At 43.0% G+C, this 23,112-nt stretch overlaps 2 long non-coding RNA genes across 2 annotated transcripts; one reads left to right on the top strand and one right to left on the bottom strand.

Annotated features, from left to right (window-relative positions):
• Window positions 1–8,519: 8,519 nt before the first annotated feature.
• Window positions 8,520–11,009, bottom strand: LOC116785754. Its single transcript, XR_004356701.1, has 3 exons — window positions 10,776–11,009; window positions 9,636–9,821; window positions 8,520–8,925 (listed from the first exon to the last, which is right to left on the bottom strand). It is a non-coding gene; the product is annotated as an uncharacterized LOC116785754 (long non-coding RNA).
• A 7,957-nt stretch (window positions 11,010–18,966) lies between these two features.
• LOC116785729 lies at window positions 18,967–21,874 on the top strand. Its single transcript, XR_004356682.1, has 3 exons — window positions 18,967–19,121; window positions 20,855–20,975; window positions 21,287–21,874. It is a non-coding gene; the product is annotated as an uncharacterized LOC116785729 (long non-coding RNA).
• Window positions 21,875–23,112: the final 1,238 nt, after the last annotated feature.

The following is a 23,112-nucleotide window of genomic DNA, read 5'->3' as shown; positions in this document are numbered from 1 at the left end:
GAATGTCATCGATTCACCTTAGAGCCTCCTGAGCAGTGGTCTACATGTAAAAATACCATCTGTTGAAGGATGCTGATGTCCTCCACAATTGCTTATCCCCCTGCATGCACATACACACATGCTAAACAAGGCTAGAAAGTTGCATGAGAGCTCTCTCTGACTGAAAAGTAAGCTTGCTTTTGTTTCCTGTTTATTTTTATCTGGTATTTATAGGAGTTTTGCTATGGCTATACTTATATGTAATCAAGAACTGAGTAGCAAATAGTCTCCTAAGTGACCTGAAATTCTGAACTGTGGTTTCTGCTATAAATGGGAATGATTCACCTCAGAAGATGTAGTTGGTCATTCTCTGGGCACAGACTTAATCAGTAAAAACCCTGCTTGATGTTTCTGTGTTGATCCCTGACCCATGAGCCAGCGGACACAATTCACTGCAGTCCATATACTTTTCTTGGGATAATCTCAAAGACAAATCCACGGGTGATGTTTCTGGTCTAGACTCCAGGATACTGACACAGAAAAAGAGAGGAAATATTCCTTGTGCCTGCTTTCATGTGCTGATTCAGTAGAGCTGGTATCCTTAGTCCTGTCCTATGATGAACACATTACCCAACCACGCTGGCAAAGAATGAGCGGGCTCAGATTTCCTATCTGGAAACGGACAGCTCTTGCAAAACTTGGTACTGCAATAATATAGTGTGTAAATAGGAACAACAGCAAAATCTTGTGGCAGTAAATTGATGCTAAGTTGCCATAAAAATGGTGAGTTTTCGAGAGCTGGGACAACAGTGGAATGAAGAGAAAGTAAGATGGGGATAGTGTATCATAGTTCAGTATACAAAAGTTTGGTAACATGGAACCTAATACAGATAGTTCCTGGCATGATTTTAGGCTAGTGCTGACTGCAGAGAACTGCTGTACAGCTGGAGTACTCGTGTGAAAATGTTAGTAGTGTATGTAACAAAAACCACTGAACTTGGAATTATACAGAAATAAGTTATTATTGAAACACAGCTGTACTTTGAACAAAGCGTTGAGGAATTTATAAGACAAGGATTTGCCAAAGGGAACAGCATAAAGTTATCTCAGCCAGAAAGCCACAACCAGTTCCTGTGGCTGCTCCCCACAATTCAGTGCAAGCCCCACTTTCCTCCAGTAATGAAACAGGGACCAAAATCTTTAATTGCATGGCCTGCTCGACATCAGTTCCCATAAATTGATGTCCCTTCTTTGTAAGAACTAAAAACTTGCAACTTTTTTCATCCTCTTTATCATTGCTATCACTCTTATCATATGAAAGTTGATCACAAGGGAACTGTAATTATTCAGCTAGCAGCTAGTAGTGAGAACATCAAAGCAGAATTATGTTTATAGGGTTAATGCATGATTATTTTAGCATCCCAAAGGCTTTGGAATGCCATACAATCCAATTATCCCAGGGCTATGTGAGAAGAGGGAATTTCATGTAATTAGGAGGGCCTAAACTAACCTTCCAGGATCAGTAAAATACATCATGTCACACTACAAGCTGTTTCTCCCCAAAATTTAGGGAACATATTACTACCTTTTTTAGAATTTAAAAAGTGAAACAAATGTGTAAAATCAGACTACTGGATTAGTAACTACATTTTAGTTTTTAAATAGAAAAATAATTACATTTGCCAGACATCATAAACGTACATGTCAGATCTGCCACATCTGAATGAGCATGAGATCCATTAAGTTATATGCTCTGTTTCTGCTAGGAACCAGTACTTTGCCCATATTCAATAAATTAAAAAAAAAAAAGGTTATTTTTTTTCCAGTTAGGATGCCTGTACTTAGTTATTTGATTCTGTATTTTCTAGGCACCTACATAGCCTGGTTTTCAGACATGTTGAGCGCATTTGTTGCGTCTATGGCTGCTGAGCAACCCTGAAACTTAAGCAGGTGAGTATGAATTAGATGCTGAACTACACTCATCCCATTTTAAAAATTAATAGCATAATGCATATAACTATTTGTGTGATCTCTGATGAAAATAGGATGAAAATGAATGAAGACATTTTCCTGCATCTCAGGTAACTGCCCAGTCCACTGGGATATTGAACGAGTCACTTTGACTCAAACCCTCCCAAGGAGGGCTTAATCAGCACTCAGACATATAAGTGAAAAATTCAGGATGTAAAAGTAAAATTTAGTTTCAGAAGTTTGTGTAAAAATTCCAGAGCAAATCTAGTTACCAACAGCCTTTTCTATGAATAATACTAGGAAGTTAATTTAAAAGTGAAACTTGGTAAGAATTATTCATTTAAAATCCTCTACTGTTTGTAAAATATGCTGCAGCATGTTGAGGCACTTCAAAAACTACTACTAAGAAAACAAGGGAAATTCTTCCCAATGAATTCTAAACAGCTGGAAAAAGTGGTGGAGGCCACTGTGATTAAAGGGAGATAGGAAGATTGCTGTGAACATAAAAGAAAAGGCTTTCAGGAATACACACAATATAATGAAGAAATAGGTTTTTCTCTTATGTCACTCTTGTTTAAAGAAGAGTGACATAAGAGCTGTTTATAAAGATAATTTGATAAATTGTATGTTTAGTAAGGTTTTCTTTGATTATCAAGCACCCATAATGATTTCTACACAGGATAACAAAAAGAACTCCTAAAGGGATGTTCTGCTATAGCCTGTTTGCATGAAAAATTAGAGGATGGAGTCAGCTATCTGTGAATGGAATACAGTTTCCTGGTACAGTGGGAAGGGGTTAGTGTGCCAACAACAGCAAAAAGAGGTGTTAATAATACTGCATAACAGACATCCACTTGTAAATGTGACCTGCAAACATCTTTAAACAGTCCAGTAATATTAGATGTTTGCCAAATGCATGTGAATATCACAAGGTTCTATGAGTTATTAACTTAAATGTTGAATAGCCACGCGTTCTGTGATTCTGCAGGGTTCTGGTGATCTGCTCTTAGCAACAGTGCTGCATGTTCTCTGCCAGTCGTGTCTCATCCATAAACTCTTTCTGCAGACTTCACAGGACCCACAGTTAGAAAGATAAATGTTGGCTTACTACGATGCTTTCCATTCTTTGGGGCCTTCTTTTTATTTCCACATTTTATTTATCACGTAACATTCACATTAACTCTCCAAAGCAAAATTCCCAATCCCATTACACAGACACACTGCTCCATTGTAGGAATATACAGAGTTATAATACCACCCACACAGTGCTTTCTGGGGCATTCTTTGGAAAACGTGTCTGACACAGTGCAAGGCTGTTACAGGACCTGGAGGTAAAATGGTGTAAAGATGAAAAGGCTCAGCTTCAGATTAATAAAATGTACAACATGTACAACTACTGTGCACTTTATATAGATGCTGCTTTGGTGGAAAACTTTTTTTTTTACAGGATGAGGTGGAGTAGAGTGAAGATGGAGTTGCTTTCGTGCCCTATCCAGGACCCTAAATCTGCATGTGCATTTCAGTTACTTTAAAAACAAGATTGAAACTATCTGCTAGTAAATTCAGATACCAGGTTAAGGAGCAGTGCCTTTAGTATCAAAGTTGTTTAAATGATTCAGTGCAATGAATTACAGTTATTTTTTTTTAATTGGAAGGATTTTAATTCCAAGTTACTTTGAGTTTCTCATAAAAAACCCCTCAGTGTCTCGCTGGGCATATTCATCAGCAAGAAAATAAGATGGTGTAACTGACAGGTCTAAGTGCTTGTAAATCTGTTCCTGAATTATCCAATATTTGTTACATCCTACAAGACTAGTTTCTGAGGCCTGTTCTGAGAAAAGATAAAGTTACAGAAGTGCTGATATACCCAACTGTAAGGAATTCTACAACCGCGTAATTCACCTACTGTCAGTTTTCTGTAAAATATTAAGAGATATACAGTAGCACTTATTAATAAAATAGCAACACTTAAATGATTAGAAGCCATCCTGATTTCAGAGAACAAAAGAAGAGATACTGTTTGTATGACATTTACTACCTCCATGTAAGTATATAGACTGTCTCAAGGTTAATAATGGGTTAAAAGAGAAATCACTTGCTTTTTTTTTTTTTCCCCTTATTGCAAATACTTCTGCCAGGATCTTGACAAGATCTGAAGACCACAGTAATGATATTACACTGCACAAATATATTCTTATCTAAGATGCTATTCTATCTTAGCCAGGCTTAAGAGTAGAAGATGCTAACCTTGAACAAACTTCTGCTGCTTTGTGCATACTAATACGATATTGGAGAATTCTCCACAGAGTGACAGTTGTGTATAATACTTCTCCAACAGCTTTGACTGTCTGATATCATGTCATGTTCTTCATCAAGAATCTTAAATCACTTTATAATGAAAAGGACAGTTTTGTGAGTGCTGTTGCACAGCTGAAGGAAGTGAGGCAGTGAGAGGGCAGCTAATCAGCAATATGTAGAAAGGCTGGGAACAGGAGCCCTCTCTCCCAGCTCAGGGCCTGCTTATATCAACAGTGCACACTTCAGTGCATGAAATAGAGTAGGCTCTCATTAAACGAGGAAGAGAGGTGTCAGCTGTATAACCATGTTTAAAGAAAAAGTTTCAGAAATTGCAGAAATTGCATCACTTCTACAGCTTCTGAATGCAAACCAGCCTGTAGCTGTGCACACTGGGAGTAAAAAAGAATCTGCTGGTCCTTGACAACTCAGGAACAGACACAAAAATAAATATAGGGAATGATGGATTGATGCTTCTAGGAAGGCAAGCTGTGGGTTGAATAATACAGGGAAAAAAGGCAGAAAGGCAGAACACGGAGTAGAAGACAAAAGGAGGGAAGGTTTAGGGGAAAGATTTTGCCTTGTCCAGTGCTTTTTTGTGAGGTCACTCCTGACCTTAACTTTTAGGGTGAAAAGGTCTTGTGACATAGCAGAGCTGGTGTGCATTTGTCACATGGAGAAATAATTTGAGAAGAGTGTACAGGTGTTTCCTGTGTTGCAAAAATCATCTCTACTGAGACTCTAGTTTGCCATTACCCAAGACTTCAAAGAAAACACCAAGGCAGATGTGTAAAAGGTCCTGCTAATACCAGGATCCACCATCTATTATCTACCACAGTAGACACAGACACAGCTCCTGGGAATGCCTAGGAGGAAGTACCATCAACAGCAGCTCTTCAAAACAGCCCTAGATGTTAAGAAGATTCTTCCTTTACAATTCCCTGCTGGGTAGCATCCCTGATGACTCACAAACATTTCCAGAGTCAGGCCCGACATTTTTGTAATACATTTCTCTCACTTTGCTGATTTTTCTTAAATTATTCTGCTGATGATCAGCTGTACTGGAAGGCCCTTACCCTTTAGCAAAATTTCATTTTTAGTCTGAGCTGGTATGCTTCACCCAGTCCCTCTCACTGTAGAATGATGCTACTATTTGCTTGCATCTTCCTTTGTGTCAGGAAGTATGTCCCAAAAAATGACATCTACGATTTCTTCTTATTTTATGTTTTTGTGGCACTCAAGTCTGATTTTTCAGAGCAAGCTGTATACAATGAGACTGTATTTTTCAGAGGTGTTAAATAACCCATTCTGACCTGAAATGCTTTGCTACACATCAAAAAAAGGGGTGCTGAGAAGTACAGAGAAATCTGAGGTTAGAAAGGGGGGAATCAAACAGGAAGCTAATGTGCTTTGCAAAGTCCTTATCCATGTCTTTCCTCCTCAGACCTTCAGTGCAGAGCAAGCACTGCGAGGTGGCTGCAGAGGAGCTGATCTGTCAGGCGCTCTAACTGTGCCCTGGGCTTGGGTGGGAGGACCCATGCACAGACCTGTGACCTGAAGCACAGCCCTTTTGAAGGAGACAAAAGAGTACAGCCTTGGGCAATGAAACCTAATTTCACTCCAAGGAGTTGTAGTTAATAGCAACTCAGAGAAAGCAGGATTATACCACAGAGACTGTTTCCAAAGAAGTACGAAATGTCTGCATCTCTCATGGTCCAGTCACTGCAGAGCCTCTCCCGTGGGTGTTGGCTGACTTACAGTGAATTAAGATAAGGGGAGCTGGGTGGGTAATTAACACTTTTATATGCATGTTTTGAAACAGGATCCAGTGAATTCACAGCTAAAATTTTGAAAAAACACCAGAGTAGGTTAAGCATTTTAAGTCCACCGTGTTCTTACTTGCAAGATGCAAATCTTTTGAGCTCTTTCTGAAGCATCTCACTAGAAAAGGGGCTGCAAATCATGAAATATCTCACCTTCGTTGTTTGGGACGCAACAAAAACCAGGGAAATGTGTTTAATGAACATTCTTCTTGTTCAAAGCATTTCAGTAGTTCAGCTCTGATATTGTTTCAAAACTGTTTTCTCAAGGCCCTCCAGCACATGGCGTTACGAAAAAAAAGTTGTCAGACTGGTTTTAACACATCTTTTCAATACTGATAAGCAAAAGTTCACTGAAATAATTCTCAATAAGATACACGTGGGATATACCTTTCTTAAGGCTTTCTTGTTGGATTCAAACTTTAAGAAGACCTGTTGCATTCTAAGCTTGAGCTTTTCAAAGTTATTAGAAAAGTACACGGATGTGTCAGATACTGTGCTGAAGAAAGTCTATGTCACATCCTGTTAACCGTGTCTGCTTTTAAACCTGTTTAGTAAGTACAGTGAGTGGCTGACAATCTTCAGCTGCAAACACCTTTGAAACTACATGAGTTTCAAAAGAAAGCCAAACACTACCGTATTTTGGTTGCTAAAAGTAAAACACTCAATAATAGCTAGTTTTTCTAAATGAAAAAAGGGATTTAATCTTGAGGCTACTTTGCTTAACAATGCCATCATTAAAATGGTAATGGGCTTTGAGGTCCTTATTCAGCTTGGTATGGCATCCTACCTTTGCTGCTATTGTTTCATCCTGTTTACAGAGAAGTTCCAGCAATTCGGTCTGGTAAGAACAAGATAGTAACCAAGAAAATAAAGCTCAAAAATAGCATGTGGCTAAATCTTTAAGTCTATCTTAAGGGTCCAATCTATCCTCCCCCTGAAGCCAGACAGCCACTTTAGTAGGATGCAAAATAATTTCTCTGCTAGGTGGAGACGAGATGAGCTAATATATTTTTAAAAATTATTAGTATCTGTTTTGGAAATGATGGTTTTAAAAGCCAAAACATGCTACAATTACTCAGAAAGTAAGTATTTTACTAAACCATGTACACTAGCCTGCTAACATAATTTGGTAAAAATTAATGCATCTTTTTCTCTCTAATAACCAGGGGACTCAATGCAGCTAGAAAAAACCTATTTGAAGAGTGGGTTTTTTCCCCTCCTAATTTTCCAGTGTACAAGTTAAAGCAAAAACAAAGCAAAAATACTTTTGCAGATGGACTCAGGTATCAAACCTGGAGCCTTCCCATGTTTCTTTTTCCATACTTGTGCATTAACTAGCCTCTCACTGCAGACTAAGCCCATGCCCAAAGGTTGGCAGTAAAGGTCTGGTCTGAGATGCCATTATCAACTCCTGTTCAAAGCAACCACAGGTTGAAGGTCAAATTCTCTGTTATACCTAAGCTGTGCTTCATGCTTTGTCATGTTATCTGGTCCTTCTGGGGACCTCTAAGACATCCATACAAATTTAGAGCAGCGTCAAGGTCCCTGCCGTTTACCCTTGAATACAAAGGCCTTTGACAGAGCCAAAAAAAACTAGAAAGCAGCAACTTTCTGGCCACACCTCCTTCCTCACATCATCCCCACAGAAAGGGGTGGAGGGAATAGATAGGAAACACCGTGCTCCTACACTGAGCCCAGGAGGATTTTCTCGTGACTGTTTCCATAAGGCTTAGTGTGCCCTTTGCTTGTCCAGAGGAGCATAAAGAGGGCCCCAGAGTAACAACAAAGCCTCCCTGCCAGTAAGTGCAGGTATGGTTGCTAACACAAATTGTTCTTCTCCGTAATGTTTAGTTTTCCCAGCCCACTGGGTTGCCTCAACACACAGGAAAATATGCAGGTAATAGGTGGGACCTTCAAAATTGTCTGTGGCAGTCCCCAGTGAGGAAGCTTTCTAACCTGGCATTTTCACTGATAATGTGAGAGACTTGTGGGATCCCCCTGTCCAGATCTGCAAGACTGCTTAGCGGCATAGGCCTGTGCAAGCAGGTGGCATGAAAGACTGTCCACTAACTGTTCTGCATGGCCAAGAAAGTTGACAAAACCAAGTAATGTTGGGTTTAAAGCATGACATACTGAAGCAGTTATTGATCTTAAAACTGTGGATGAAGACTGTGTGAATATTTTCCATGACCGGAGGCAATGGGCTGCATTCATCTATAAGGTATCACCGAGGCCCTCCACTGAGTTCTGTTTAAGAAAAGCTTTGTTTGGTTCATAGCACTTAAATCAGTATTGGTTTCTACTTTTTTTTTCTTAAAACAAGAGTAATGGTACAATATATTAACTATTTTTCACCACAATTTGCTTACATTCATGTATCTTTTATTATTACATTTAGCTTTTAGTAGAAGATGATATGGGAAATCAGCTTGACATATTATTTCACGGAAAATGTAGAAATAGTAACATTCATTATTCATCCTTGAATGTCCTTTAATTAAAACAGTGAGTAGCTTTCAGAGGTGAAATAAGCTGGAGGGATGTTTATTTATACCAATACCTCCTTGACAATAATTCAAAGGAGTAAAAGCATTAGCTGCACAGTTTGCTCCAGTTACTTTTGTTCCCTTAATGAAATGTACACACACAGCCTCATCCATCGACTGGATGCATACCTATCTGCTGTGTGGCCTGCACTGACACACTCGCTGTCCCCTCACTCCTGATGCATCTGTAAGCTTGACGGCTCAGTTCTCTGTTGATCCTCAGGCTGGGAACAGAATCAGTCTCGTGTATAGCAGCCCATTTTTTCTTCAGAATACCAGTGTTTTAGAAAAGACACAACTCTGGAAGAAAACTGAAAAAGAAATGGATATATCACAGCATCTGTCTTCAGTGTTCCTTTTCAGTTCTTCATTATAACTCTGAGAAGTGATTCCCCACCCTCGTGAATAAAAGCCTATTTTTCTATTAGAGGATGATAGAAATCAGACGATAATAACTGAAGGGAGTAGGCAGAAATAATGCATAACTGGGCCTCAAGTTAAAAGTTTTTGCTTGTTATTTTAGTTTGCTTTCCACTTTGAAAGTATTTAGTTTACAGATATCCTATAGGAGCAGGGTTGATGAGTTCTCTGTTTTAATCTAAGTAACAATATTAAAAACTGCTAGCCTACAGTAACAATGCTGAAAAGAAGATGGATGCAAACTTCAGTTTTTGAGTCAGCGTTCACTTTCTTTCACACCCCTTAACTTTCTAAAATTCAGGCCACCAAACAAAAATTATTTGCATTGAAAAGGGCTGCACAGGGCTACTGCAGAGTTGTGGGTGAGCTCTGTAACCTCATGCTACATCACTAAGGCAGTTTATTTCTATCTCTGTTTTCTTATTAGTTTACAATACATAGGGGACAAATTCTGAGAGTTTTATTGCATAAGGAAATGTAAAAGTCGTGTACTTAACTAATACATTTTGCTGGGACGTTTTTAAAATGTTTCCTGACCTGACTGCAAGTTATCCAGCCTATAAAGTTTCAGCTTCCTCCTCCTCCTTTTAGCAAGGCTCACCTATGCTATTTACTGCATCATTGCATCCAAGCCAAACTTGGTTACTGCGGCAACTAAGTTTTTCTTCTCAAAGGGTCACAGGGAAACACATCCTTCAGGATCCCCTAGTAACCGTCAGCAGGCAGGACTGGGGAACATCAACAGTGAAATGCCTGCTTTCCATCGCTAAGGCAGCGCCGCCTGCGCCTACAACAAGGGGGGCAGAGTCTAGTTACATTCCTGACCCACTTTCACATCCCTCCCTCCTCCTCCTCCCTCTCCTCCTCCCTCCCCGAGCCCAGCAGCAACCAGCAGGGCAGCAAGAGCCTCCATTTAGCAAGCCTCACACACCCGCACCCACCGAGCTGTGTGTGCTGTCTCCTAGCAAGCAGCAAAAGCGCAGGTTTCCCCAGCAGCACGCGGGGAACGGGAGGGGGAACTGCAGACCTCCCGAAAAGAAGGTCTTCCCTCTCGCTACCCTTTCGCCTGTGCAGCTATGGTGCTCCTTGTCCTTTGTCCAGCTCTTTCAGGCACCCGCATCGATGCATGCACCCACACCAGCTGTAGCGTGAGGCTGTCCCCCTTCCCTGTGCTTCCCAGCCGGACAGCTACATTTGGGTTGTGTTTAGTTTCCTCTCCCAGCGCCCCTTCCGCCATCCCCTCGCCTACGGATTAGCCTGGGCGCGCACACCTGACTGTCCCGCTCCCCTTCTCGCCCACCCTCCTTTATGTAACCCCACCATTCCTCTCCCACTCTCACGCTCCCGGGGCCCGTCCCTTTCCCCAGATACTTGCAAAACCTCCTCCCGACGTGGCGGGCAGGTCGGTGAGTAAGAGTAGGGCGCTCCGTCTGTTCCCCTGCGAGGGACACTCCCTTCCCCCGAGGGCAGCCGAGAGCCCTTTCGCCCCGCTCTGGGGGCAGACATTCACCCCCGCGCTCCACCTCGCCTCGACACCGGGGCTGCCCACTTATCCCCAGCCCTGTGCCGACGGGCAGCCGAGGCCTCTCCGGGCCGTGGGAGGCCCCTGATGCTTGGGAACGGGGTGTAGACAATCCGGGGGCAGGTGCTACCCTGGGGGTACCAGCATTTGGAGGTGTGGCTGGGGCTCACAAGGACCAAGAGGGGGGCTGCCACCCCCAGCTCCCGGTCTCCGCCTTACCTGGCTCCATTCAGAGAACAGGGCTGTGCCTGAGGCAAGGAGAGAGGAGGGTGGCCCCCAGTACTGCCGGGTCCCCGAGCAGGTGGCAGGTTTCAGAGCTCCCTCCTCAGCAGGACCTGGAAGGGGGCAGCTTCCTGAGGAGGCAGATGTGTTGGGCCCGAGGGAATGAGCAGGGGAAACACCTCCCCGGGGCCACAGGAGAGCCCTGCTGCTAGGACATGCACCAGCCCACCATGGTTGCCACAAGAGATGTTATTGAAACCTTTTTTAAAAAAAAAATTTTTTTTTCAGTTCTGTTATTGCAAAATACCAGCTATGACCTGCTCCAGCCTTGCTGCAAAGCCCACCCTGCAAGGACTCCCTGGTTCATGCCAAGGAAGTGCTCTTGTCCCACATTTTTTGAGTGGTGGAAAAGAGAATAAAAAGAGCTGTTTAATTTCCGAACTCAAAAACTGGCTGCTTAAAAAACTGTTTGCTGTTCTTTGTCCTTGTATAACATAAAACCACCTGTTTTCAAGTTTGGGCTTGATACATATTTCTGCTCCATTCCCGTAAGCATTTTAGCGCATGTTACGCATATGTTTACATCTGCGGAGTCTGGGGCCTGAATCTTCAATGTCACCCTAGATATTGTACCACATTTACTAAACTAGTTGAGTAATAGATTAATAATGACTCAAAATAACATGACACATAAGCAGTATATTATTGCCATCACAGCGGAAACGGGGGTTTTCTAGATTCTCTCTGTATGTAAATGTGCATGTAGCAAAGGTCTAGGTACTAAGTATGCAGTACATTTGTATTTTTAATTATTAAATTTGAACTAATCATTTGTACTTCTCAACTAACCTAACGTTTTACACATAAAAGGGCCATAAAACATATTTAGTATTTATGTAAGCTTTAATACAGCGTGCGCTGTCCTGTATGCTTCCGTACTGAACTGGTAGCAGTACCTCAAGCATCTTTAAACTTTCCTCAGGTTGCCATGCACTAGGGAAGAGTCACATACCTGCAGCAGGGTTTGTGAGGACATGAGACTGCACACAGATTATTTCACTGCCGATAATGTTTTTTAGGTTGAGTGATTACACTGGGCTTCCCTGCATCTGTTGTGACCATGACAGCAACCACATGCTGTGAAGTGCGTTTGTCCACGGCAGACGTTTAAGTGGAAATGAGAAAAGAAAAATTAGAAAAAAAAAGTCAGAAACCACCGAGAAAATAATAAATGCAGAATGACAACAATGTCAAAACTACAAAGTGTAAAAACTACTAAACTAATTTTGAGTGCCGTATTTTTCACTGAGATAACCAAATCTTGTGGTGGAGATAAAACAGAAGCTGTGCTGCAAATGCATTTTTCACCTCTTCAGAGCTTTTCAAGAAACTGAAGAGGAGTGACTATTTGCAATACTGTTTGATAGATTATTATTAAAATAGTGGCATCCTCAATCCTAATGTCCAAAGACACAATTGAAACAAGCTGCTAGGCTGTTTAATGAATGAATGCCCATGAACAACATATGCCTTTTTCTGTAAAAGCTTTTTATTTCTTATTAGGCTTGCAGAATTCTATCCAAATCACAAACTGCAAGATATTTTCAAGAAGACATGTAGAGAAGAATGTATTGTATGGATTTTTTGCATAAAATATTGCTTTGCAGTACTTTAAACTGAAGATCTATGAATTAAAGAGCTTGTTTGGGGAGCTTTTTGTGATAGTTCCTAGAGGAAGAAGAGAAAGGAAGGTGAAATTACGTGATGCAAGTTCGTACAGCCAGTGACCCTAGCTGCGCTTGCTCAAATTTAAAGGTGCTTTGCAAGGGTGTGTTTTCTCTACTGCAAGGCAAGTTTTAAGGTTAAATCTTTGCCATATCTGCAGTAGCAAAGAGGACAACAAAGAAGTTGTGCCTGGTCAGGCACTCTCCTTTGGTGAGTTTAAGTTATGGATAAAGAGTGGTTTGCTACAAAACAGATACTGAAATATTGTTAGCAAAGTGATCAAACCGGCGCATAGGTAGGAGGTTTTGGGAGGTGCAGAAAAGCATGATGAGGAGGCTGCCCTGGGATGCTGGGATGGCACAAGGGAGTGCACCGAGGGCAAGAGCCAGAGAGCAGCCCAAGACAGTTAGTTATGATGACATGTATTCAGGCATCTACTGCGGCCATAAAAATAGGCGTGCGAGGTAATATCCAGGGAGAGCCTTTCCCAATCAGCAAGGTGTGCCTGAAGGTGCAATGTCATGAAGGGTGAGGTGAAGAGGGGCCCTGCTGTTATGAGAGGTGTGTGGAGGATCCTGAGGACAGCGGGGAGCAGGAAGAGCCAAGCCGCAGTGGAAATGGCTCTCCTTGTCTCTCCCCACTTCCCTGCAGCCTCCAGCCATGCTGCCAGCCACAGAGCAAAGGCTTGAGGGTTGGGGGTGAGAGAGCCTGCCAGATTGTGGCAATGTTGGGGGCGTGGAAAGGAGCGGGAGAACAAGAGATAAATAACCCTGAACAAACCCTTTTTTGTACTCTTTATTTCAAAACAGACATTAGGGCCTTTATTTTCTGCTCTCAAGGATTTTTTTAATGTTTTTTATTTTTCAACCCTGATGTAACTGCTGGTGATGTGGTAAAGTAGGCGAGTCCAGCAGTGGCCCTCCACCTTTGGAGTTGACCTTGCCTGATTTGCCTTGCAGTGAGGCTGAAGTTGCTCGGTTTCAGTGCTTTTTTACCTTGGGACAGGTCAGAAACATTAGCCTAAGGTAAAAAAACTGCACCTCTTCGCGAGGCAAAGGCAAGGCCTCACTCTGCTTCAGCCATCTCTCTCAGTAATTGGAATTTCAGCAAGTACCTGCCCCTAAGATGAATGTTGTGCAGCATTCCCAGGCACGCCCCACCTCGAATGCCAGCCCGATCTTCCTCCAGGCCCCAGCACAGCGTCAACAGCCTTCTTCCTCCTGGAGCAGTGCGTGAGCTACTGATTCGTGTTGCTCTCCCACCAGCAAGCAGGGAGATGTCTGCACCATCTTGGGGACCTAGGTACAAGTAGTTACCCAGGCATAATTCTTGCTTGGAAAGAAAGTCTTTTTCTTTCTCTGCTGGCCGCATTTTCTAAGATTTATATGACCAGTTTCTAAACTCTTCTTAATTGTAGAGATAATGTATTTAAAACATATGTGCTTCCCGTAATGCATGCACTCTGAATGCTGTCTGCCTCTTGCCCTGTCTGCGTTCACAGAAGGTACATGTGCATATGGAAACAATCAGGCTACCCAAAAGACAACACACTTGATACTGCTAATTACACAGAGTAAACACCGCTGGGACTATAACTGGTCTCAAGATCTGAGTCAATGTTTTGCTGCTGAGCTAAAGAAGAAAGTCTATTATGCGCATTCGTATTACAGCCAGCTAAGTCCCTGCTGCACATATTGCTGATTTCTGTACATGCTACATGGCAGAGAGCCAAGAAATTGTAGCGCAAACAGGATTTTATAACCAGCATTATTTAAGGATGGGCAAACTATGAAGCTCTGAAAGTTAATGATTCTAGCTCACTTTCAATTAATTTTTATTGTCAAGCTATATTTCAGGGTACTAAAGACCTCTTGTGATGACAAGAAGGAGTGTGTGGGAACAGGCAGGAATACAGTATGCATTGTTGTTCTCTAGGATTTATAGATCAGCAAATAACCTATCTGGATGACAAGTTATTTTTTTCCTCTCATGTTAGATGCAAGTCATCTCTGTGTTGAGCTTCCCCTCAGAAAATGCATTTTAGCAATATAAATACAGTATCAGGCATCATATTGCACAAGTGGTACAACTGAGCCCCTGCACAGAAGTATCACCTCTTTCACTAAGAATATCTGTACTACTTGTGTAGTTAAGACAATTAATCTAAGAATAGCCTGATACAGAAATCACTGAATGGATTTAAAAGTACTAACTACATTTTAATGACTTATAGTAGGAACTTCTGACAGAATGCTATATTTTAAAGCACAAGTGCACACTGAAGTCTGCATGCCATAAGTTTCGAAGTCTGGATTTAGGCAGTCTGCGCATGAGCAATCACAGTGACAAAGCCTGGCCTTGCATGATGAACATGAAGTTCACCACTTCAGCTCCCTCTCTGCCCCTCTGAAGGCGTAGGCCAGAGCTGTGTGTCAGCTAACCAGCAGCACTGGCTAGCAGCTGAGTTCTACCTGCTTTTCTGCTTGCAGAGGACACAAGTTTGGGCTTCTACCCAGACAGTGACTGATTTAGAGGGTCATGATAGTTTCGAGTTCTTTCAGATTTGACTGAGAGCGCACAGCAGAATTGAAACAGATTACAGGAAAACTGAGGGACAGAGCAATCGCATAAACTTAATTTCCTTAGGAAACATAAGGAAAAAAAATCAAGAACACCACAAACGCAATTCTAACCAAAACACACACTTTGGAAAGTATTGGGAGAGCTGGGCCACAGTCAGACATCCTGCTCTGGTTTTCAACTGAGCGAGGTGGCTGCTCTGGTCGGCTCCTTCTCTGCTGCCCCATGTTACTGCTTCATCGGCTGTGCTGATACAGCTGTTTGTCTAGCTGCCCTTTAAACTAGTTCTGTGAAATGATCCACTCAAAAGAAAATACATGCTTTTCAGGGAGAGTGCATGGTGGGGGTTTTTTAGCCCAAAGATCCTTAAAAAAAAATCTTTAGATCTTATCTACACAAACACTTGGCTTGGTGTCATGGGACAGCAGGTGTAAGTCTGTGTGTGTGTGTGTGTGAGGGATGAGGGGGAGCTACACCAAAGGGCTCTGCTTCAGTCCAAACATTTGTACATCTGTAACCCGAAGTGGCAAAACCAGTGTTACATCTATCGTGGTGTTCCTACTCTTCTCAAGTCCACCAAGACCATAAAGTGACCTTGGGTGTGCTGCTGTGGTGCATGCACCTACTGGCTGGTTGCTCTGTGGCTGGCTGCCATCCTCACAGCAGGCTACCCTCTGCAGCACTTCCTTTGAACCCACCAGTTTTGGCAGACCTAGCCTAAACTAATTTCTGCCAGTTAAACTACATCATACCAATTTGAGGATTTAAATAATGGCAATGCTATGCCCACACCATTTTAAATGTTACCCACGACTTAATGCATTAGCACCACCCTCATTTCCATGGAAAGGTGGCATGTGACAAGCCAAAGTATGAACTTGTGGACACCATCACCCTTCACTTAGGCCATAGATGTTCATGTAGGCTGTGGAAGAAGTTTCTGTCTCCAGCTCTTCCCTGGTATCGGAGGTTCCTGCTGCTTCAGATCCAGGGAATAAGCTGTGGGTTGACCCCTTCCTGTCTTTCATTGGGTGGTAGCTTATAATGCTGAAGTCACCTCTAACCTACCTCATTCAGACTGAAGTTATGTGAGAAGGATTCAAACACAGTTGAGCAAAACAGACCTGAAGCCACAGGCTGAGACAATAGACTTTTCCACCAGCATCTCAGCTTGGGAGGATGTGCATCTGTAGCCCAGTCTCCTTTGTAGACATTGTTAGAGTATCTCTAGAGGGTTTATTGCAGAGAGAAATGCTGCTTATTTCTAGCATGAAACCACACAGCTCCTCCCTTGGGCTGACACCGTGCTCCAACTAATGGGGGCAACTATTCAGATCATCCATGTCTCTTCTTAAAATCAGTAGACATGATCTTGAGTATGCTAAGTGGAAGGAAGCTCACTCCTCTTTGAAATGCAGGTAAGTACTTCATCGCTGATTGCAAACCAAAACATCTTTATGGGGAAGATTTCTGCTGAAATCAAAGTGAAACTTTACCCTTGGCTTTCTTATTGCTACCCTGGAGTCACCACATCCTTCTCTTGTCACCATCACCTTTCAGTTTAGAAAGTGGCAACAAGCTACAGTATTCAGCACTAAGTGAGAAGTGAGTCTCTCTGTGTTTGAGGGGAAAAGGATGAATTTATGGTGGTGTTAAAATTTGCTCTTCGAAAGCAGTGAACACTGAAGGGTCCACCTGAGGAGAATGTTTCTGGCATGCTGCAATTTTGCGTTGCTTCCCTGCGTTTCTTGTGGAGACAAGCCCCAAGGAATCTGAAAACTTGGCTTATTTTCCTGATCCTGCAACAGATTCCTTGTCTTGCCCAGCCAAGGGCAAGTCCTTTAAGATCACATTTTCAAGCATGGTCTTTAATTTTAGCCCTGTAGCTTGAGATACCCAGAATCTGTCTTGCACATGTATTAATCACTTACAGCTCTAGCCAAAATTAACAGAAGCTGCCTGTACACAGAATTGCACTGAAAATTAGATGCTACTTAAAAAAACAGGGCCAAATCTGTCTTACTCAGCTTGCTCATATGTTCACTGGAGGTAGTAACACCTGTCCAGCTGGGGAGACATCAGGCTAAATTAATTAGTATTTGTAAAGCATGTGAAGTAATTATTATTTTTTTTTTAAAACATTATTTGCACATGTAACGGAGAAGAGCTCTTTGAGCATTGTTTCTCTTGTTTGGATGTTTTTATTGGATTCAAATAAGGATAAACATTACCTCCTTCATCAGCAATCGTGCTGCCCATAAAGAATTTGGTTTTGCTTTGAAGGATTAGGGCATGAGATTTTGGTTCCTCTCACTTGTTTATGGCATTAATTTGCTACACATAAATCACTGCAGGTCAGAACATTGCTGTTCCCTTAGCAGAAGGTAAGAGCACAGAATCACTCTTTAATGTTGTGCAATTGGACAGGATTTAGCTTGTCCTGATTTTGTGTTTGGAGAAGTCAGGATGCCCTTTGTGCTTGACGTTTTACCTCTTTTTCTCTTGAAGGTCCAGTGGAGAAATCTGACTAGGTGCATTTGCATCACTCACTCACTGCCTGATCTTTGTCTGTGTTTTGCACAAATTAAAGTACAGCTTCCCCTCTTTTGCTTTCTGTGGGATTTCCCAGTGTTTCACCAGGCTGCAGTTTGATGAACCCTTCAAGCTGGCACTGATGCTGAAAGAACCACTTGTATTGTATTTCTTTACACCTGGTCCAGAGTACATGTGACTGTAGGGTGGAACAGATCAGGGAAGCAATCTGGCTCAGAAAATAACCATTTCTGGTTTTTAATCATCTGAGTTTTCTGTGTTTTGGTTTAATGGTAGAGTTGAGCAGCAAGGCAAGAGAAGGAGTTGCAGAGAGAGGGAGTGAAGGTCCAGTCCTTCAGGTGGGCTTGCATGGTGGTGTTTGCAGAAACTGTGCAGTCTCACTCTTTGCCATTCTGTGTCTCTTCATCTCTCTTAGTCCCACTATCTGTTGGTGGTGGGAAGGGTTGTGGCAATAAGTTAATGTTACTCAGTAGCCAGCAATCAATGTGGATTAAGACCCATATTGTGCCTTTCTGATACCAAGACTATCTCCCCTCCCCCTTCCAGTCTTTGGTTTACTCAGTAGAGCTACCCTGATTCACATAAGCTAACAATCTGTTTGAGAAGAAACAATTAGGCTCATAGAAGTTGTTGACATCTTATTTTCATTTTTTTCAATGGCATAATGGGTACTCCAGTCCAGCTTGTCCTTTTGTGTTCTCCATCCCAGGCATCCCTCCCAGATGCAAAGACCCTGTGAGGCTGAGGACAGAACAGTGGCTCTCCCAAACATTTTGGACGAAGAAACTGCTAGTAACACTTAGCATTTCTCTCAGACCATAGTGTGGCTGCTGAGCAGGCTATTAATTGAAAACACTGCTCAAACCAGGCAGGCTCCCCGGGCTAGCTGCAGGCTGCTTCCCATGCCCTCTGAGCCCATAGTGCTGGCAATTGCTGGAAAGCTGGGCAGGATGGAGTGAGGTTGCAGAAGGCTATAAGAACAGCTTGGGTGTCTTTTCCAGGAAGTTGAGTGCACACTCCCTGCTTCTTCTTTCTCTGTGGTCTTTTGGAGTTCAGCTTATATCAGATCTGGAAAACAGCATCCCGCTGCAGAAGAGCCAATGGTCCTAGAAACAGACTCCTACTATAAAAAAGCCTACGGGAGCCAGATGCCCCTGACACAGATTGATTGACTGCCTGGTTGTATCACCTTTCACTTCACTTTGGCAAGGGGGGAAGCACGGAATGATGGAAAGTTTTCAGGTGGTACTTTCAGAAAGTATTTGAAGGGTTTTTTTGTTTAAGTGCTGCAGGCAGGAAAGAGTCATTCTACACCATGCAGTGCCAGCTCAGAGACAGAATAAAAGGAGGTCGGTAGGTACCAAGGAGCAGTTATTCCTGAGAAGTCCTTCCTGTGAGCACAGCATGCTGCAGATGTGTGCTTTGTGAGAGGTTGGATTAGATCATCGCCATGGAAAGGAAACACATTAACTGTGTCTCCTGGAGGTATGGGAGGCTCAATGACAAGCCTCGTGTGGCAGGGTGGATCCTTGGTCAGAGAACCGCTTTGGAGAAAGAGAGAGAGAGAGATGCTTGACTGTGCCACCGCCAGCCTTTGCAGAACCGGTGTGCCAACCGCCTCCCTGCGGGGTCTTTTTGCAGCAGAAGGTCGGGCCTCTCCCGACCTGCACGGTAAGAGAACGACGCTACGTTAAGACCCGGCTTAGGGCAACCACGGGCGCAGCCTCGGGGTCCCTGCGGGCCGGCGCGGCAGGTGCTGCCCCGCGCGGCCCCGGCGCGCCGCCAGAGGGCGCTGCGCCGTGCGCGCCGCCGCGGGGGCGGGGCCGCGCCCGCCGCCTGCGCTCGCCCCGCCCCGCCGGGCACCGCTTCACCGGGGAGGTTTGGGGCAGGAGCAGGGAGAGCATCAGCCCGGGCATCACTCCTCTCTGCTCCCTTCGGCTGCACGCTGCGTGCGGTGCCTGGAGTCCCGCGGATCGGGGGCTGTTGCGCAGAACATCCCTTTTAAAGGCGTCTCTTGGCACAAAGGTTGTCCCCGAGAGCAGGATCCTAGGCTGAGACGCAACCTTCTTGTAATAAGTAAATACGGAGGGTTTATATCCTGTTTAGCTGGCAGAGGGTTTGTTCAAACAGCGTGTGACCAGACACGGGTGGATACTTCTTGTCTTCCTTCCTCGTTTTATCTCCAGTCTGGGAAACACCAAAAAGTTAGTGAGAATAGTAACAGCATCTGAAAGAGAGAGAGAGAGAGAGAGAGAGAAGAAAGGATGAGGCGGTCTGGCTCGGCAGCCAGCCTCAGGAGATGGTAACACAGAGGAGCTATTCATTCTTGAGAACCAGTTGCTCTTCACGCTGCTAGATTATAAATTCGACACCTTATTAAGAGCTGATCCTCCAACAGCCCCACCCAGGGCTGTGCTCATGCGCTTAACCAGTGGAACGTAATCCCATTTCACTAGTGATGGCTGTTACTGGATAAGCACATGTGCAAAGCATGGCAGAGGATACAAGGCAGAAAGAAGCAGCACTCTTTTCTGAATTGTCAGTTAAAGACAAGAAGATAAGAGTTTTGGGAGAGAATGAGGAGGAGGTTGGTTTGCAGTAAAATTTGGGCACTTTTATGATGATGCTAGCTGCCTTATGAAAAATTTAAACCAGCATAATTTTTGTTTCAAATTTTTGCTTCTCTTCTCAGCTGTAATTCAAAAATACTAGCTCTCTGACACAGTGTGCCAAGCCAGGTGTTGCTGCTGGAATCAAGAGCTGGAAAAACCTGACAAGATACAACCTCATCAAGGCATAGTCTTTGAGTGGGCCTCTTCAGTGATTCTAAGTTTCTCTTCTGATGATCTGCTTGATTATTTACTTGTTGTCAGATTATCACAAAGGTCTGCACAAATTTAGGCAGATGTCAAGTTGCATGGTCGTTCTGGTGAAAATTTAATGGAAACTTTAGTTTAACAAATTCTGCAAAGTCTTATCAACCTTGGCAAGACTTGTGAGCTTTTTAACCTTCATGCACCTTTTAACCATTTGAAAAGCTGTCTGACTGGCATTTGAAATGCTCAGAGTTATTGCCAGTTTTTCTCAGAAAAAATTACCTGACATGCATTCTTTAGGGCTTATTTTTGTGCTGAAGAAAACAGCATGGTGTATTATAAACCTGTTTTAGTGTCTCTGAACAGACATCTCTGCTCATACATGCATGTTTTTCCTTCCAGGCAAAACCAGCAAATCCAGGGGCATTGATGGAATGTTAGATACCTCATGAGAATTCTGCATTGTCAGAGCATTTATACCGAATATTTTATAGATACATGTCCGGTTGGTTCCCCTGTTGAGGTACCTCTGTTTTACTTTGCTTGGCAGGCAATTTAAATGTAGTTAGATGTATTGCAACCTAGCAGTGATCAGGAAATGAAAAAGTGACATGGAAATGCAATCTTAAGGTCCCCTCCCTATGTAGCAGTGAGTTAGGGACATAGATTCAGGTGTGTTTCAATCGTATGTTCTGGACTTTTTGTCTTGTTTTGATCTCACATAATTGAAAAGCAGCTTTTGGGTTTGTTTTAGGAGGAAATAAATTTATTTTAGATCTGATTATCATTAGTGACTCATTTGTCATTTAAAAATGTTTGTCTGATTCTCTCCAGGTTCTGAGTCCCTGGCTGTTACTGGTGTGTTGGAAAGCAATGACTCCTCAGATGTTCCTGTATACCTTTATCTGTCTGCCTCCAATTACTTTATGAACTCATGAAAATGAACACAAGGCATCTTTGACATTCCTCTCTCTCATTTCCTCTCCTATTTTTTACATAGGGCACTTTTGCCAATAACTCTTTCCTAGTAAAACAATGCCTCTGAATTCATGCTGTGTGTGTATGTCTGCCTGTGTATGTGATTCCATGTACCCTCCCTCCCCACCTCCCCAAATGTTTGAGCCTGTTGGCAAAAGAATACAGATCTGAAAGTGAAGTTCCTGTGAGGTTGAAAGAGAGAGGCAGATGGGTACTTGAGAGAGCCTGTTTGTGCTAGAAGCGTCAACATGCTACCAGCTCAGCTCACCTTTTATCAGGCACCAGAGAGCTCCCACTGGAGTGTGCCCTTGGAAATCAGACTTCATCCTGTCTGTCAGTCATGGACTACTTGTTCAAGCTGATGGTTTTGGAATAAAGATGGGAAGGCGGGGTTGAAAAGCTGGAGCTTCTCTTTTCTGCACTTTCAAAATGTGTGGTTGTCTCCTGCGGGTGATCAGGAGGCCATAGTTCTGTACTAGGCAGTAGGGAATCTCCATCCCTGGTGCACACACCCTGCAAAGTAGCTATTTATTTTGTTACAGAGCAACATAACTGTCAGGTTTCAACAGTGTCATATCTCAGAAATGTGGATGCCCTTAAATCAATTTTTGCTAAGGTCATAAAGGCTTTAAAAATAAGGGCAAAGCCTTGAATTTAAGCTGGGACTGAGTAGATAGCAGAGCAAAGAACAGAGCTTAAGCTTGTTTGGTGGTCTTGTGCTGCTGAATAAATGGCCTGATGCATTCTTGTATGGGTTGTCATTCCTAAACCCACTAGGTTGTAGAAATCAAGCATTAGGGCCAAGTCCAATCTTTCAGGTTATCTGACTGGAAATAGTGCTGAACGATTGAGGCTTTTACAGCAACCATTATTGGGGTTTTTGGGATGATAGAGTTCAGATGAACATTAAATCTTTAATTAGTCTTTAATGCCAGCAATGGACATTATCAAAGTGTAAAATACTTCCCTATATCTTCATCAGCCCAGGCTCTTACAACAATTTAGCTTCTCCCAACTTCATTCATTTGCTGATCTTAGCCAAGCCCTTGAAGAGCTGGGTAATAGTGTCGTTTGCATGGGAGGTGAAGATGATGGAGAGATGGGTGTCATATGTGTACTGCTGACAAGCCAGTCCATGGTGCCACTGAATCTTCTCTAGAAGCTTTTTATAGATAGTGAACAGGCTGGGTGAGAGGAAAGAATCTGGTGTTATTCAGCAGGTGGAAAAGGTTTTGAAGGTTAAGGAAAGAGCAAGTGTTTATCATAAATCTCTTGAGTGTACAAGAGATTTATGTAAGGGATGTCTGAAGAGGTACCAGCTCAGTTCCATAAGGCTGTGGACAGACATTTATTTTCAAACAGCTGAGCTGGTTGGAAATTTTACAGCCATTCCAGATGCTTGCTACCAATCCTCTGTTGATGGCACTTGTACCCCTTGCTCTGCTATTAGAAAAGGTGGTCCAAGGTCTTCCTAATCTGTCAGGTGAAGCCTCTCAGATAAAGTCCTGAAAAAGGTGGTGTTTGTTAACCCACTGACATTCCTTACCTTTAAGAGAGAACTGTTTACTAGCACTGGCTTGCCCTGAGTGAGAGGAGAGGTGAGAGAGGAGAGAAGGCGGCTGAATCCTTTCCCACAGAATGTGCCCACAGGCCCAAACAGTTCCTGCATTGCCTCCTACAGG

Source organism: Chiroxiphia lanceolata, chromosome 1 (genome assembly GCF_009829145.1).
Source record: "Chiroxiphia lanceolata isolate bChiLan1 chromosome 1, bChiLan1.pri, whole genome shotgun sequence".
Taxonomy (NCBI): Eukaryota; Metazoa; Chordata; class Aves; order Passeriformes; family Pipridae; genus Chiroxiphia; species Chiroxiphia lanceolata.
Note: the sequence above shows the minus strand (reverse complement) of the source record. Positions and strands in the feature narration are given on the sequence as shown.